This window comes from Furipterus horrens, unplaced genomic scaffold, assembly GCF_987537825.1.
Source record: "Furipterus horrens unplaced genomic scaffold, mFurHor1.1.pri manual_scaffold_10, whole genome shotgun sequence".
In the NCBI taxonomy this organism is placed as follows: Eukaryota; Metazoa; Chordata; class Mammalia; order Chiroptera; family Furipteridae; genus Furipterus; species Furipterus horrens.
The window spans coordinates 73676899-73690399 of NW_028327180.1; the positions used below are offsets into that span (position 1 = coordinate 73676899).

Here is a 13501-nt window from a genome sequence, read left to right on the forward strand (position 1 = left end):
TCACCACGTTGTGGTGCTGTATGTGGGGGAGGGGTCCAAGAGGGAACAGTGCTGCCTGCCCAGCACTCATCCCTTTTTCCGGCACCTCTCCCACTTCTGCACTGGACTGGCACCCCTCTAGCTGCTGGCCTGGCTGTCGTTCCCAGAGTGGGTGGGTCTGTGGACGTTCTAGGACTGTGGGGGCCCTTTAAACAAACAGACTCTGCTGAGAGACCGACAGTTTCTGCCTCCGCCCCAACCCCCACTGCTCTGCACAGTCAGAAGCAACGAGGCTTAATCCTCCCTGGTGCTGGGACCTCGAGCTTCAAGTTCCAGTGAGGAGTTGGGAATCCTCCCCAGGTGTCCCTCCTGAATTTTTAAAACACGTGACTGCACTTTCCGCTGGCCTGCCGCTGCCGCCTCCACACCACATCCTCTCCACCCTGGCTCCGCCTCTCCTGTCTCTATAAGTATTTCTTCTTTATATTTTTGTTTGCTGGACTTCCATGCGATTTGATTTTCTGTAACTTCTGGTTGTTTCTAGTTTTGAGGTAGTTGTATTCCTTCTTAGTTGTGGAGGGAGACGCAGTGTGTCTGTCTACGCCTCCATCTTGGTCAGAAGTCTTGTTTTTTCAAGAGTATAATTTTATGATATATCGTCTGTATATTGCATTGTGTGCTTACCACCCATAGTCTAGTTACCCTTTGTCCTCACCATCCTCCTGCCACCCACTCCCCTTTGGTAATCTTCATGCTCTTGTGATATAGCTGAATTTTAAATGCATATTGCTAAGTAGAAGCTGGTCTGAAAAGGCTACATATTGTATGGTTCTGTTTATATGACATTCTGGAAAAGACATTGTATAAATGTCCAATAGTCGTTTTATTCATTCATCTGTTGATAGACACTTGGGCTGCTTCCATATGTTGGCAATTGTAAATAACACTGCAATGAACATAGGGATGCTTATGTTCTTTCAAATTAATTTTTGAGTTCCTTTGGTTATATTTCCAAAAGTGGCATTGCTGAGTCATAAGGCAGATCCATTTTGAATTTTTTGATGTATCTCCATATTGCTTTCCACAGTGGCTGCACCAGTCTGCATTCCTACCAACAATGCCAAAGTGTTCTTCTTTTTCCACATCCTCGCCAGCATTTGTTGTTTGTTGACTTATTGATGATAGCCATTCTGACAGGTGTGAGGTGATATCTCATTGTGGTTTTAATTTGTATTTCTCTGATGATAGTGACGTTGAGCACCTTTTCATATGTCTTATTGGAAATCTGTTTGTCCGTTTCCGAGAAGTGTCTATTCAGGTCCTTTGCCCATTTTGTAATTGAATAATTTGTGTTTTTGGTGTTGAAAATTACAAGTTCTTTATAAATTTTGAATATTAACCCCTTACAGATTTATCAACAAATATGTTCTTCCATTCAGTGAGTTGTCTTTTTTTATTGTTGACTTTGCTGTGCAAAAACTTTTTAGTTTGATATAGTCCCATTTGTTTATTTTTTCCCTTGCCTGAGAAGATATATTAGAAAAAATATTGCTATGAGAAGTGTCCAAGATTTTACTGCCTATGTTTTCTCCTAGGATTTTTATGGTTTCAGGTCTAACATTTGTCTTTAAAAAAAATCACTTAGTAGATTAGGGAATTTCAGAATGGAATGCAGGCTATGACAAAAGAATCTAATTATATCATGAATTTGTGAAACAACTTCATTGAAGGGAGTGAAAGAAAAAGGTACCTACGTAACTTTGGAAATGAGTGGTGGTCTAATACCAAAGGCAAAAAGAGCAGCACATAAGAACTGTACTGTAGTAGATAAAGTTGTTTCCCATGGGGATATACATGATCAGTTCAGGAACTACTGGAATTTAGCAAGTATGTAAATGGATGGCAGTTGATGGGGGCATGGTTTCTCACTGTTGAAGTGGGGGATTACAGATAAGCAAGCAGAGGAGGCTAAATGATCTATGTTCAGTATGAACTCATATTTAGTTTAATACAGTTACAAGTGGATTCATGTAAAAACATGTAGATAGCTACGTGTATGTACACAGATAGTATACACATACTTTTCCTTGCTCTATCAACTGAGCAGGCCTAGAAACAATAACACTCTAGTAGCAACATTCAGACCTTGTACTGAGGTCTTGGTTTTTAATATCATTCTTCAGTATAAGGAACCATGGCTCCTTGGAGAAATGGCTGATTCTGGGATGGGGCAGGAAATACACAAGCTGGGCCTGGAACGTCTTATAATGCCATAAAGTAGGAAGGTACTAAATACACGCAAATGCACACATACACATGCACACACACAATAATGAGGGTATATCAAAGAGTCAGGAGCTAATTGAGAGCTGTCAGTGGCCAAAGCTGAAACATTTGAGCAAATAAATAGTATTGGATTATAACTTAAAGTAAACAAATATTCATGAGTCCATCTGGATATAAATAAATGATTGAATAAATAAATAAATGGGGAGAATAGATCAATCTTCCATTCAAAAGAGTTCCAAATATATGTAGATACTCTGTCTTCAAGGAGGTGAAGCATTAACTCCCCTCTCCTAAGTGTGGGCTTTGCAAAGTGACATTCTGCCAAAAAGTACCATATGGAAGTTGGGGGTGAAATAACTATAGTGGAGAAATTTGGTAAACACTACCTCAGCCAGGCGATCAACCACAGTGATAGTCACGTGGATAGTATGTACCCTTGATATTGCGTGCAAGAAAAGTATGAGAAACTGTCACAGTCAAGAGGAGACTAAGAAGACATGATGACTAAATGTAATATGGTATCGTGGATGGTATCCTGAAACAGAAGAAGGATATGAGGTAAACCTGAAGGAAATCTGAATACAGTATGTATCTTAATGATAACATATTCATTAGCTAATAAAAATGTATCGTTGTTGGTTCGTTACTTGTGACAAATGAACTATTCTAATGTAATATGTTGGTAATAGGGGAAACTGGGTATGGGAACTCTGTATTATCTTAATAGCTTTTCTTTTAAATCTAAATTTTCTAAAATTTCTAATTTTATTTTTAATTAAATTTATTTTTGTTAAAAATTAAAATGTTTTCCAGTTCTATTGAGATATAATTCACATGTAATGTATCAGTTTAAGATATGCAACATAATGTTTTGATATATGTACATATTGCAAAGTGATTACCACAATCGCTTTGTTAACATACATCTCACATAGTTTTTTTCTTGTGATGAAAATGCTTAAGATCTACTTTTTAATAAAAGTTTATGGTTTTTAAAATGTCTGTTCCTTTGGTCCTGGCTGGTGTGGCTCAGTGGGTTGAGCACCGGCCTATGAACTGAAAGGTCATTGATTTGATTCCTGATCAGGGCACATGTCTGGTTGCTAGCCAGGTCCCCAGTTGATTGATGTTTCTCTTGCACATCAATGTTTCTCTTCCTCTCTTTCTACTCCCCTTCCCCTCTCTCTAAAAAAATTAATAAAATCTTTTTTAAAATGCCTATTCCTTTGGCCTTCTAGGAATTTATCTTTCAGAGTAATTCAATACTTTCTGTCAAAATGGCAGCATTGGTAAACACGGCTCACCTCCTTGCACAACCACATCAAAATTACAACTAAATTATAGAACAACCATCATTCAGAACCAGCAGAAATCAAGTTGGATGGAAGTCTGACTCCTATAGAATTAAAGAAACCACACCCATTAAGACTGGTAGGAAGGGCAGAGACATGGAATTGGCTGATCCCACATCCACAAATTTGGATAAAAATTTGGGAGGGATAACTTGGGAACAAGGTGTCCCAGCCCCCCACCAGGCTCCCAGCCCAGGGTTCCAGTGCCAGGAAGATAGGTGCCTATAACTTCTGGCTGCAAAAAAACAGCAGGGATTGAGTCAGTAGAAGAAACTCTTGGAGTCCCAAGCAGTTCCCCTTTAAAAATCCACACACAGACTTACTCAGACTCACCTCCTCTGAGCTCCAGCACCACAGTAGCAGCTTGAAAGGCATCAGTGGCATACTGGGGGGAACTGAAATGTCTGGCATCAAGGCAGGAGCTGGGGGATGACTTTCTTCCAGAAAGAAAGGCAGGCAGAGGTGATTATCCCTTTCTTGAACCCTCCCCCAACAGAACCACAGAGCCAGCAGGCGATTGCCATATCTGAGAATCCATCAGCCTGGCTAACACTGTTTGACCTTCCTTGGAGATCCCGTGAGCCTCCGCCCCACTCAACTCATGGGCCCACCCAAGATATGTATCACTGGTCTTGCCTCATGCTTCACAATTTCCTAAATCCTATCAAACAAGCAACAGCTGGCTTCAGTAAGGCCCCAGCCTCAAGCCCCCATTCTTTTGCAAAGTGGCTCCAGGCTTACCTAGCAGCAGCCAGCCTAGATTCACAGCTTGGCTTCACCTGGGAATCTTCAAGCCCAGGACAAGATTGCTTTATAGCTCATGCAGGTTGGCCCCAGGAAAACACAAATTGGGCCTGATCTTGGCCTGCACCACCCAGGAAACCCGAGAGCCTGTGCACCGAGTGGACAGCTACAGACCACGTAGGAGCACCACCACCCCACCCCTGCACAGTGGATCCTCCACAGAGGGTGGAGGTTGGTGGTCAGTGGTCACAGCCAGTTCTTGCAGCTGACTCGCATGGGTAAATCCCTCCCATTGATCTGCCAACAGCACTCGAGGCTCAACTACAAGAGAAGGGTGTACTTAGCCCACACGAAGGGCACACCTTGAGTACCCAGCTTGAGTGATAGAGGAGGCTACGCCACTGGACCCAATAGGACACCTACTACATTAGGCCATGCTACCAAGACAGGGAGTTGTAGCAGCTCTCCCTAATACATAGAAACAAACACAGGGAGGCAACTGAAATGAGGATACAAAGAAACAGGGCCCAAATGAAAGGACAGATAAAACTCCAGGAAAGGAACTAAACAAAATGGAGATAAGCAATCTATCAGATGCAGAGGTCAAAACACTGGTTATAAGGATGCTCAAGGAGTTTAGTGAGGACCTCGCAGCATTAAAAAAGTCTAGTCAGAAATGAAGGATACACTAGTTGAAATAAAGGACAATTTACAGGGAAACAACTGTAGAGTGGATGAAGCTGAGAATCAAATCAATGATTTGGAACATAAAGAAGCAAAAACGAACCAATCAGAACAACATGAAGAAAAACGAATCCAAAAAATGAGGATAGTGTGAGCAGCCTCTGGGACAACTTCAAGCATTCCTACGTTCACATCGTAGTGGTGCCAGAAGGAGAAGAGAAAGAGCAAGAAATTGGAAATCTAATTGAAAAATAATGAAAGAAATACCCCCTAATTTGGAAAAGGAAATAGACATATAAGTCCAAGAAGCACAGAGAGTCCCAAACAAGATGGATGCAAACAGACTCTCTCCAAAACACATCATAATTAAAATGCCAAAGGATAAAGATGAAGAGAGAATCTTAAAAGCAGCAAGAAAAAAGCAATTAGTTACCTATAGGGGAGTTCCCATACGGTTGTCAGCTGATTTCTCAAAAGAAACTTTGCAGGCTAGAAGGGATTGGCAAGAAATATTCAAAGTCATAAAATTCTATCATTTAGAATTGAAGTGCAGATAAAGAGCTTCCCAGACAAAAAAACTAAAGTAGTTCATCATCACCAAACCATTATTATATGAAATGTTAAAGGGACTTATTTAAGAAAAGAAAATTAAAATATGAACAATAAAATGGCAATAAAAACACACCTGTCAACAATAGAATCTAAAAAACAAACTAAGCATACAAGAAGAACAGAGATGGAATCATGGATATGGAGAGTGTTTTATGGTTGCCAGATTGGGAGGGGGGATGGGTGAAGAGGTGAGGGGATTAAGAAGTACAAATAGGTACTTACTGAATGGCCGGGGGGATGTAAAGTACAGTGTGGGAAATGGAATAGCCAGAGAACTTATGCATGACCCATGGACATGAACAATGGTGTGGTGATTGCCTGAGGGAGTGGGAGGTGGGGAGTGGAGGGGGGCAAAAAGGGAAAATAGGAAAACTGTAATAGCATAATAAATAAAATATAATTAATAAAATGAATAGAATATTTCCATACATCACAATGACATACACCAGACAGAGATTATCTATGGACGGTAATGGGTGATTTTTATTTAATTTATATATTTGTGCATTCTATAAGTAATGTGTATATTACTCTGGTGATCAGCAAAGATTTTAATAAAATTTGTAAGAAAAAGCACTACAGGTGTAAAATCAAGGGATTAATCAAATGGGTTATTTATTGGCAGGAACAGTTATTTTTCAGGTGAAGAAGATGATGATGGGTTCACCCTATGTGTTTGGTTTCAGACAGCATTAAGAAGAACTTAGCCAATATAGAACATTACACAATAAATCAGCCAGAAACCCTCAGGAAAAATATACTAAGTAAGAACACAGATAAATATCTACTGTAATTGGGGGGGGGGATTTTTTTTTAAGATGTCAAATTGCAGCTTCTTTTTTTTCTTTCCCCAAAAGGAAGCATCTCTCTGCAAAAAGATCATGTGGTTAGCAATGAAGGTTAAGGTACTTTTCCCCCAGGTGAATCCTCTGTCATATATTTTGGGTATTGCCTCCACTGGATGATACATACTGAAAATATGAATTATTGCAGCAATTATGTGAGCTTCCCTTCACTTCTCAGTACTAATTAAAAGGGAAGGCCAAGAATCACACTGAAGAATAAGTACCAGCAAGTGTATAAGGGTTCAGTCCAGATGCCCTGGTCCATCGTTATATAAGTTTTTGGTAAGAATTGGGTTCTAAGAACCTGCAATCAGTAGATCCTTTGGAGAAACCCAGAAGTTTACCAAGTACATTACAATGAAGTTCCAACTTCCTATTCCACACATGGGAAACCTGAGGCTAACCGCTCCAAACATCCTGTTTCATATATCATCTTGTACCCTGCAACTTGAACAGCAACAAGCATCTTCTGCAGAAGCTCTCCTTGGCTGGTACCATGGCATTCTGCCACAGACTTTAGAAGGTCCCAACACCAGCAAAAGTTTGGAATCTCATGGTCTGAGCAATTTCCTGGCGATAGAACACTTACATAGTAATCACCATAGCAAGAACTGGCTTATTCTCCAGGTCATGGTGGTCTGGTATATAGTGAATCACTACATTTGAATCAAGACCCCTGAGGAGTCATGTAGTCTTCATAATCCCCTTTTTAATAAAGGAAGAACTGGAAAACTGGGCATTAGGGTCAATATCTCCCAGAAATATTTCTGAGGTGACCTACATGACCCCATCCATTACTGATATTTCCTGTTAAAATCAGAAGTACATCATTGCTTACCAATGTGAGGAGAGCAAGCCCAGGATTCCAACTGGAGAGCAATTTTGTCTTATAAGTGAGAACTGAGTCACTCTGAAGGCTGATCATGGAGACTCTTGTGAAGCGTTTGAACTCAACTTAGTTTACCACTTCCCTTGCTCATCAAGGCAGACCCATAAATCAGGAGACGCAGCCTGGCATTCACCTGCAGGGCAGGTAACAACTCCCACCTCCCAGGTGTTCTTCCCCAAAGAAGTAGCATGGTGTCTGCTACAGCTCCAAAAGAACAACTAGAGAGTCTAGTTGAGGCATAAGTTTGGACAAGATCTCAGAAGCTGTAAGAAAAAATGTGGTTGGGACTCTACCCTGTAACTTTTCACTTAGAAAATCTTCTTAAACCCTGACATGGGCATTTTTTCAGATCAAATCTAGGAAATTACATTTAACTCCAAGAAATGTGAACTTAGGGGAGAAATATTTACATGTATTTCTACATATACACACATAACGTATATTGCCTGAGTTCTCAAAGTATGGTCTATAGGCTCCTGGAGGCCCCAAGACTTTTTTAGGAAGTCTATGAAATCAAAACTGTTTTCATTATAATTATAAGATACACTTTTCACTGTGCTGACTTTTGCACTGATAATACAAAAGTAATGATGGGTAAAAATTGCTGGTGCCTTAGGCTATGGTATCAAACTGTTAGTAGTTAATGTAATCTTCTCCACTGAGCACTCAAAGGGGGAAAAAGCCGGTTTTACTAAGGATGCCCTTAATGACACAGGACAAATTAATTTTATTAAAACTTGACCCTTGAGTACATGTACTTTAAAAATTCAATGTAAGGAAATGGGAAATATATGTAGAGCACTTATGCTATACATGGATTGTTTCAAGTACATCAGTTTTCTCAAGTACAGTACATTGTTTGTCTCAGAAAAAACACTTGTAAAACTATTTCAGTTGCAAGCTGAACTAACCACTTTTTCCTGAAACACCATGTTTACTCGAAAATATGACTAACATGAATTTTGGTAAATCAGACATGCATTTGGCAGACATTTTCTGGAGCCTGCCACTTGAAGGAAAATAGCTGACAGTATTTGTTTCCAATCATAAAATTCAAGCTTTGAGGGAGAAGTGAGGATTTTGGAAAGTTATATTCCCTGCCATTGGCTGACAGTTTCCCAAAATGTAAAGATTTTTCTGAGGAGATAGGTGATGTTATTAACGAACGTGGTCTTTTACATTATATAATAAAATATGTCAATATTTGCAAGATCTGCATTACTCAGTGAACCAAGATTTCCAAAACGACCAAAGCATAATTTTACAAAACCATGCCTGAGTAAAAGAATCATCCAAAAATATAACAATGGATTTTAATTGTAACAGAGTACAAATAGTTTATAGTATGATTTCAACCTTCACAAAACTAATAGTTGTTTAAATATGGTGTGGTATTAAGGGGAATAATCACAATTATCTGAAAAGTCATTAAAATATTTCTCCCTTTTCCAACTACTTATCTTTATGAGTCCAGATCTCCTTCACATTTTCCAACCAAAACAGTGTTACAATTGACTGAATACTGAAGCAGATATAAGAATTCATCTGTCTTTTTTTAAGCCAGGCATTAAAAATTCCAATCTTATCACTAATTTTTTTGAAATATATATCTTTAATAAAAATGTTACTTATGTTCACATTTATGAAATGAACTTAGATTTTAAAAATTCCTCAGTTTTATGATATAGTCAATATCAATAGGTAAAAGCCTACATATATAAACAAGAGCTCTTTGATTCTTAAATAATAAATAAAAGCTCTTTGGGTCCTTAATAATTTTTAAGAATATAAAGGTGTTCTGAGACCAGAAAGTTTCAGAACTATTGCAATACCGTATAGCAGTTCCAATGGAGGCAGAAGAATGGAGGAGATGACCTATGGAAACTGATGGATTTCCAGTCTTTTCCCACTCAGCAACTCTCATCTGTAGCCCAGCAGTCAAAGCTTGGGAGCAAGAGCTCTGAACTGTGCTCTGGGTGAATATATGAAAGGGAAAAGGCACTCATTTCTCTCCTCCTTCTCTAAGTCTCTAGACAAAACTGGGGGCAGTGCTGTGCAGGGTGAAGAGAGAGGCTGGGAAAGGGCAGCTGAGAGTAAGGGAACTTCCCAACCATCAGGGGGTTCATTTAGGAACTGTGAGGTTAGATGGTAAGGGCCTGTCATCAGGGGCCACAGCAGGTCCACTCTGGCAGAGGAGCCAAGGACATCCCCTAAAACAGCAATATTCATATTCCCTTCCTCCTGCTCTGGCCCATTTCTTTAAATGGACTAAACCCTTCAATGACCTTTAAGAAGCAACAATTCTTCTATGCCACAGAACCACATGGTTAACTAGAAAAGGCCAACATGGAAAGAAATCAAGCTTAAAGAAAAAAAAATGTAAACCAAAATAGTAACAACTTCTACTTGACCACATACCTCCCCTTCCACATCCAACTCCACTTACCCTCCCCCTTTCCTTCCTACCATCTGTCCCATTCCCCTGACTCGAGCCCTGTCCTTCTTTAGGCTGTTACTGATGCATTCGGGCAATAGTCACCAGCATGGAGAATTTATGGAAATTATTTGAGTCCCCTCTATGCCATTTACTAGCTGTGTGATTGATCAGGTAACTGTCCTTTACTGAACCCTTAGTTTCTGCCTCTTATGGATGAAGTGATCTTCCAGCTCTGTGAGCCTATGGTTATTAATAAACAGGAAATATGTCCATCCTGGAGCTAAGACTGAAGTGAATGTATTATTGAAAAAAGCAAGGGACCAAGAGAGGGAACAGAATTGTAGTTTGTATCACCACACATTATCCCCTTTGGACATGGATATATTCATAGGAGATGAATACAGATTTCTGAAAACAACCTAGAGAAACCTCCCAAAGCCATGGTTCATCCCTTGGGTTCACTTAGCTAGTAGGTTCCTGGAGTTGGTATTAGAGAATTCCCCAGTTCTTGCCCAACAGTGGTAATTCCTTTGGTCTTGGAGGCCTTAGAGACTTTCAACCTCTTTGTTGTGCTTGTTAATTAGATAACAGGCCCTGCCTCCTACCTTAAAAATAATTTTTTAAACAACTTTAATGAAATTTAATTTACATACCATACAATTCAACCAAAGTAATTCAGTGGCTTTTGTTATATTCACAGAGTTACACAATTATAACATCTATTTCAGAACATTTTCATCACTCCTAAAAAGAAATCCTCTACCTCTTAACAATCCCCCAGGTCCCCAGACCTAGGCAAACACTGGTTTACATTCTGTCTTTATAGATTTGCATATTCTGAATATTTCACATAAATTGAATTACTTAACATGTGGTCCTTTGTGACTGGCTTCTTTTGCTTATAATGAGGTTTTCAAGGTTCATCGATATTGTAGCACAAATCAGTGCTTCATTCCACTTTATGGCTGAATAATACTTCACTGTATGGACATAATCGTCGTCGGCAGCCGTCCGTCTCGAGAGACGATGGTGTAGCTTCTTAAGAGTCTATCTGCATCGCCGAGAATGGCTGTGCAGTCCGACTCGGGAGTGACATGGTATCTGTCTCCTCCCGTGTTGAATCGACATCTTGCGACGAAGCTACAGAGCCTGGGCAGGGTGATATGGAGGGTCTGCTGTTGCCCATGCAGCAGACCCCCCCTCTCTTCGCTGCTGAAGGGTCCAAGGGAAAGACGGAGTCAATACAGCTTGGCTTCAGGTGCGCCGCAGGAGTTGCCGGTGTTGACTACAACGTCAAACCGCCTTAGGGACTCCGGCTCCAGATTTTCTGTCGGGGTTTACTCCCTTAGCCTTTCCCCTAAAGAGGTATGCCGCAAGGCAGCGGAGGTTTTTTGGAGTCAGAGTTTTCCTTCTCTGATGTGCCCTGACTGGAAGATCGAACCAGTGACACTTAGCTCGCAGGCCGACGCTCAATCCACTGAGCTAAACCAGCCAGGGCAAATGGACATAATATATTTCGTTTATCCATCAGTTTGGGTTGTTAGGTCATTTGGATTGCTTCCACCTTTTGGCTATCGTGAATAAATGCCTCTATGAACATTGGTGTACAAGTATCTGTTTCAGTCCCTGCTTTCAATTCTTTTGAGTATATACCTAGAAGTGGAATTACTAGATCATATGGTAATTGTATGTTTAACTTTTTGAGGAACACAAACTTTTCCAGAGCTGCTGCATTATTTTACATTCCCACCAGTGATGTATGATGGTTCCAATTTCTCCACATCCTTGCCAATACTTACTATTTCTAGCCATCCTAGCGGGTGTGAATGGTCTCTCATTGTGGTTTTGCTTTGTGTTTCCCTGATGGCTAATAATGTTGAGCATCTCCTCATGTGTTTATTGGCCATATATATATCTTCTTCAGATTAATGTCTACTTAGATCCCTTGTCCATTTTTAAATTGGGTTATTTTCCTTTTTATTAAGTTGTAAGTTGTATATATTCTAGATACAAGTTTCTTAACAGATATATGATTGCAAATATTTTCTCCCATTATATGGGTTGTCTTTTCACTTTCCAGATAGTGTAATTTAGAGTACAAAAGTTTTAAATTTCGATGATGTCCAATTTATTTTTTTTCTTTTGGTATCATCTAAGAAACCATTGCCAAATCCAAGGTCACAAAAACTCCCACCTATGTTTTTTTCCAAGAAGTGGTTTAACCCTTGCATTTATGTTTTTGATCTGTTTTTAGTTCATTTTTGCATATGGTATGAGGTAGGGGTCCAACTTTATTCTTTTGCATATAGATATCCAGTTTTTCTAACACCATTTGTTAAAAAGACTATTCTTTCACTGTTGAATTGTCTTGGCACTCTCATAAAAAATTAATTGACCATAAGTGTGAAAGTTTGTTTCTGGACTGTCAATTCTACATGCCTTTCCTTATGCCAGTACCACACTGTCTTGATTACTGTAGCTTTGAAATAAGAAACTGTGAGTCCTCCAAATTGTTTTTTCATTTTCAAGATTGTTTTGACTACTCTGGATTGTCCTCTACTGTTCTAACCCCAAGAGACAAGCCTCACCCACACTGTCTCTTTCAAGGTACCCATTATTGTAGCCTGCAGCCCTAATCCTCATCCTCTCTAACCTCATCCTGCAATGTTCTCTCCCTCACTCCTTCATTCCGGCTACGTAGGCCTTATCTCAGTTTTTCAAACATTGTGAAATCTTTCCTGCCTGAGAGCCTTTGAACTGATACTGCCTTTGCCAAAATGCTTCCACTCCACTTCTTCCCCGCTATTCCTAAGACTAACTTCTTTTCGTCATTCACGTCTCTGCTCAAGTGTTATCTTCTCAGAGGAGCCCTCACTACCCCCAATCTAAAGTAGTTACCCACCAAACCCTCCCTCTTTATCACATTAACCTATATTAATATTATATCACTGTCTGAAATTATCTTGTGTATATATTGTTATATTTATTTTCTGTCTCCCTCTACTAGAATGGAAACTCCAGGAGAGCAGAGATCTTGTCTCACTTGACAGTGAATTCCTCCACATAAAACACTTCCTGGCATATAATAGATATTGAATACATATTTGAATGAGTGAATCAATCAATCATTTGTTCAAGCTCTAGATAGCCCCTATAGTGGGGATTCAGCACCAGGCAGAGAGGTAAGGAGCAGTGAATTGGTCCTCAAACCAGGATTACTTTCCTTGTGTTCACCTTCTCCCATTTTGCACCACTCAGCAATTCCTCCCTCCTTTTATGCAAAAGTTCCCCCCAAACCCTCCTCCTAACATCTGTCTACATTTGGAAATAGATACAGAAACATTTCTCCCTCTTCCAATCTCTGCCCTGCATTGCTCTTGGGAAAAATGACCAAAGCTATCTCAGATCATAGTGTATATGCAAAAGGGCACACTGAGGTCCATTTGCAAAGACAAAAATCTAGAGTGTTGGAAAGCATGAGTCACTGGGTAAGGGGACAGAAGAGCACAGAACTAAGACAAAAACCCAGAATCTCAGAAAAAGAGCCTAACAGTTCATAGTATAACAGCCTCTGATTCTAATGCCCACAAAAGGTTGAGAACCATTGTTCAACAGCTACAGACTAGAGACGATGGGCCTAGGTTACTGATATGAAGAGAATTTCCCTGGG

General features: G+C 39.9%; 1 long non-coding RNA gene across 5 annotated transcripts in view; it reads left to right on the plus strand.

Annotated features, from left to right (window-relative positions):
- LOC150000683 (uncharacterized) overlaps nt 1-13501 on the plus strand; it is a 41013-nt gene that overhangs the window by 7095 nt on the left and 20417 nt on the right. The window lies entirely within an intron of this gene.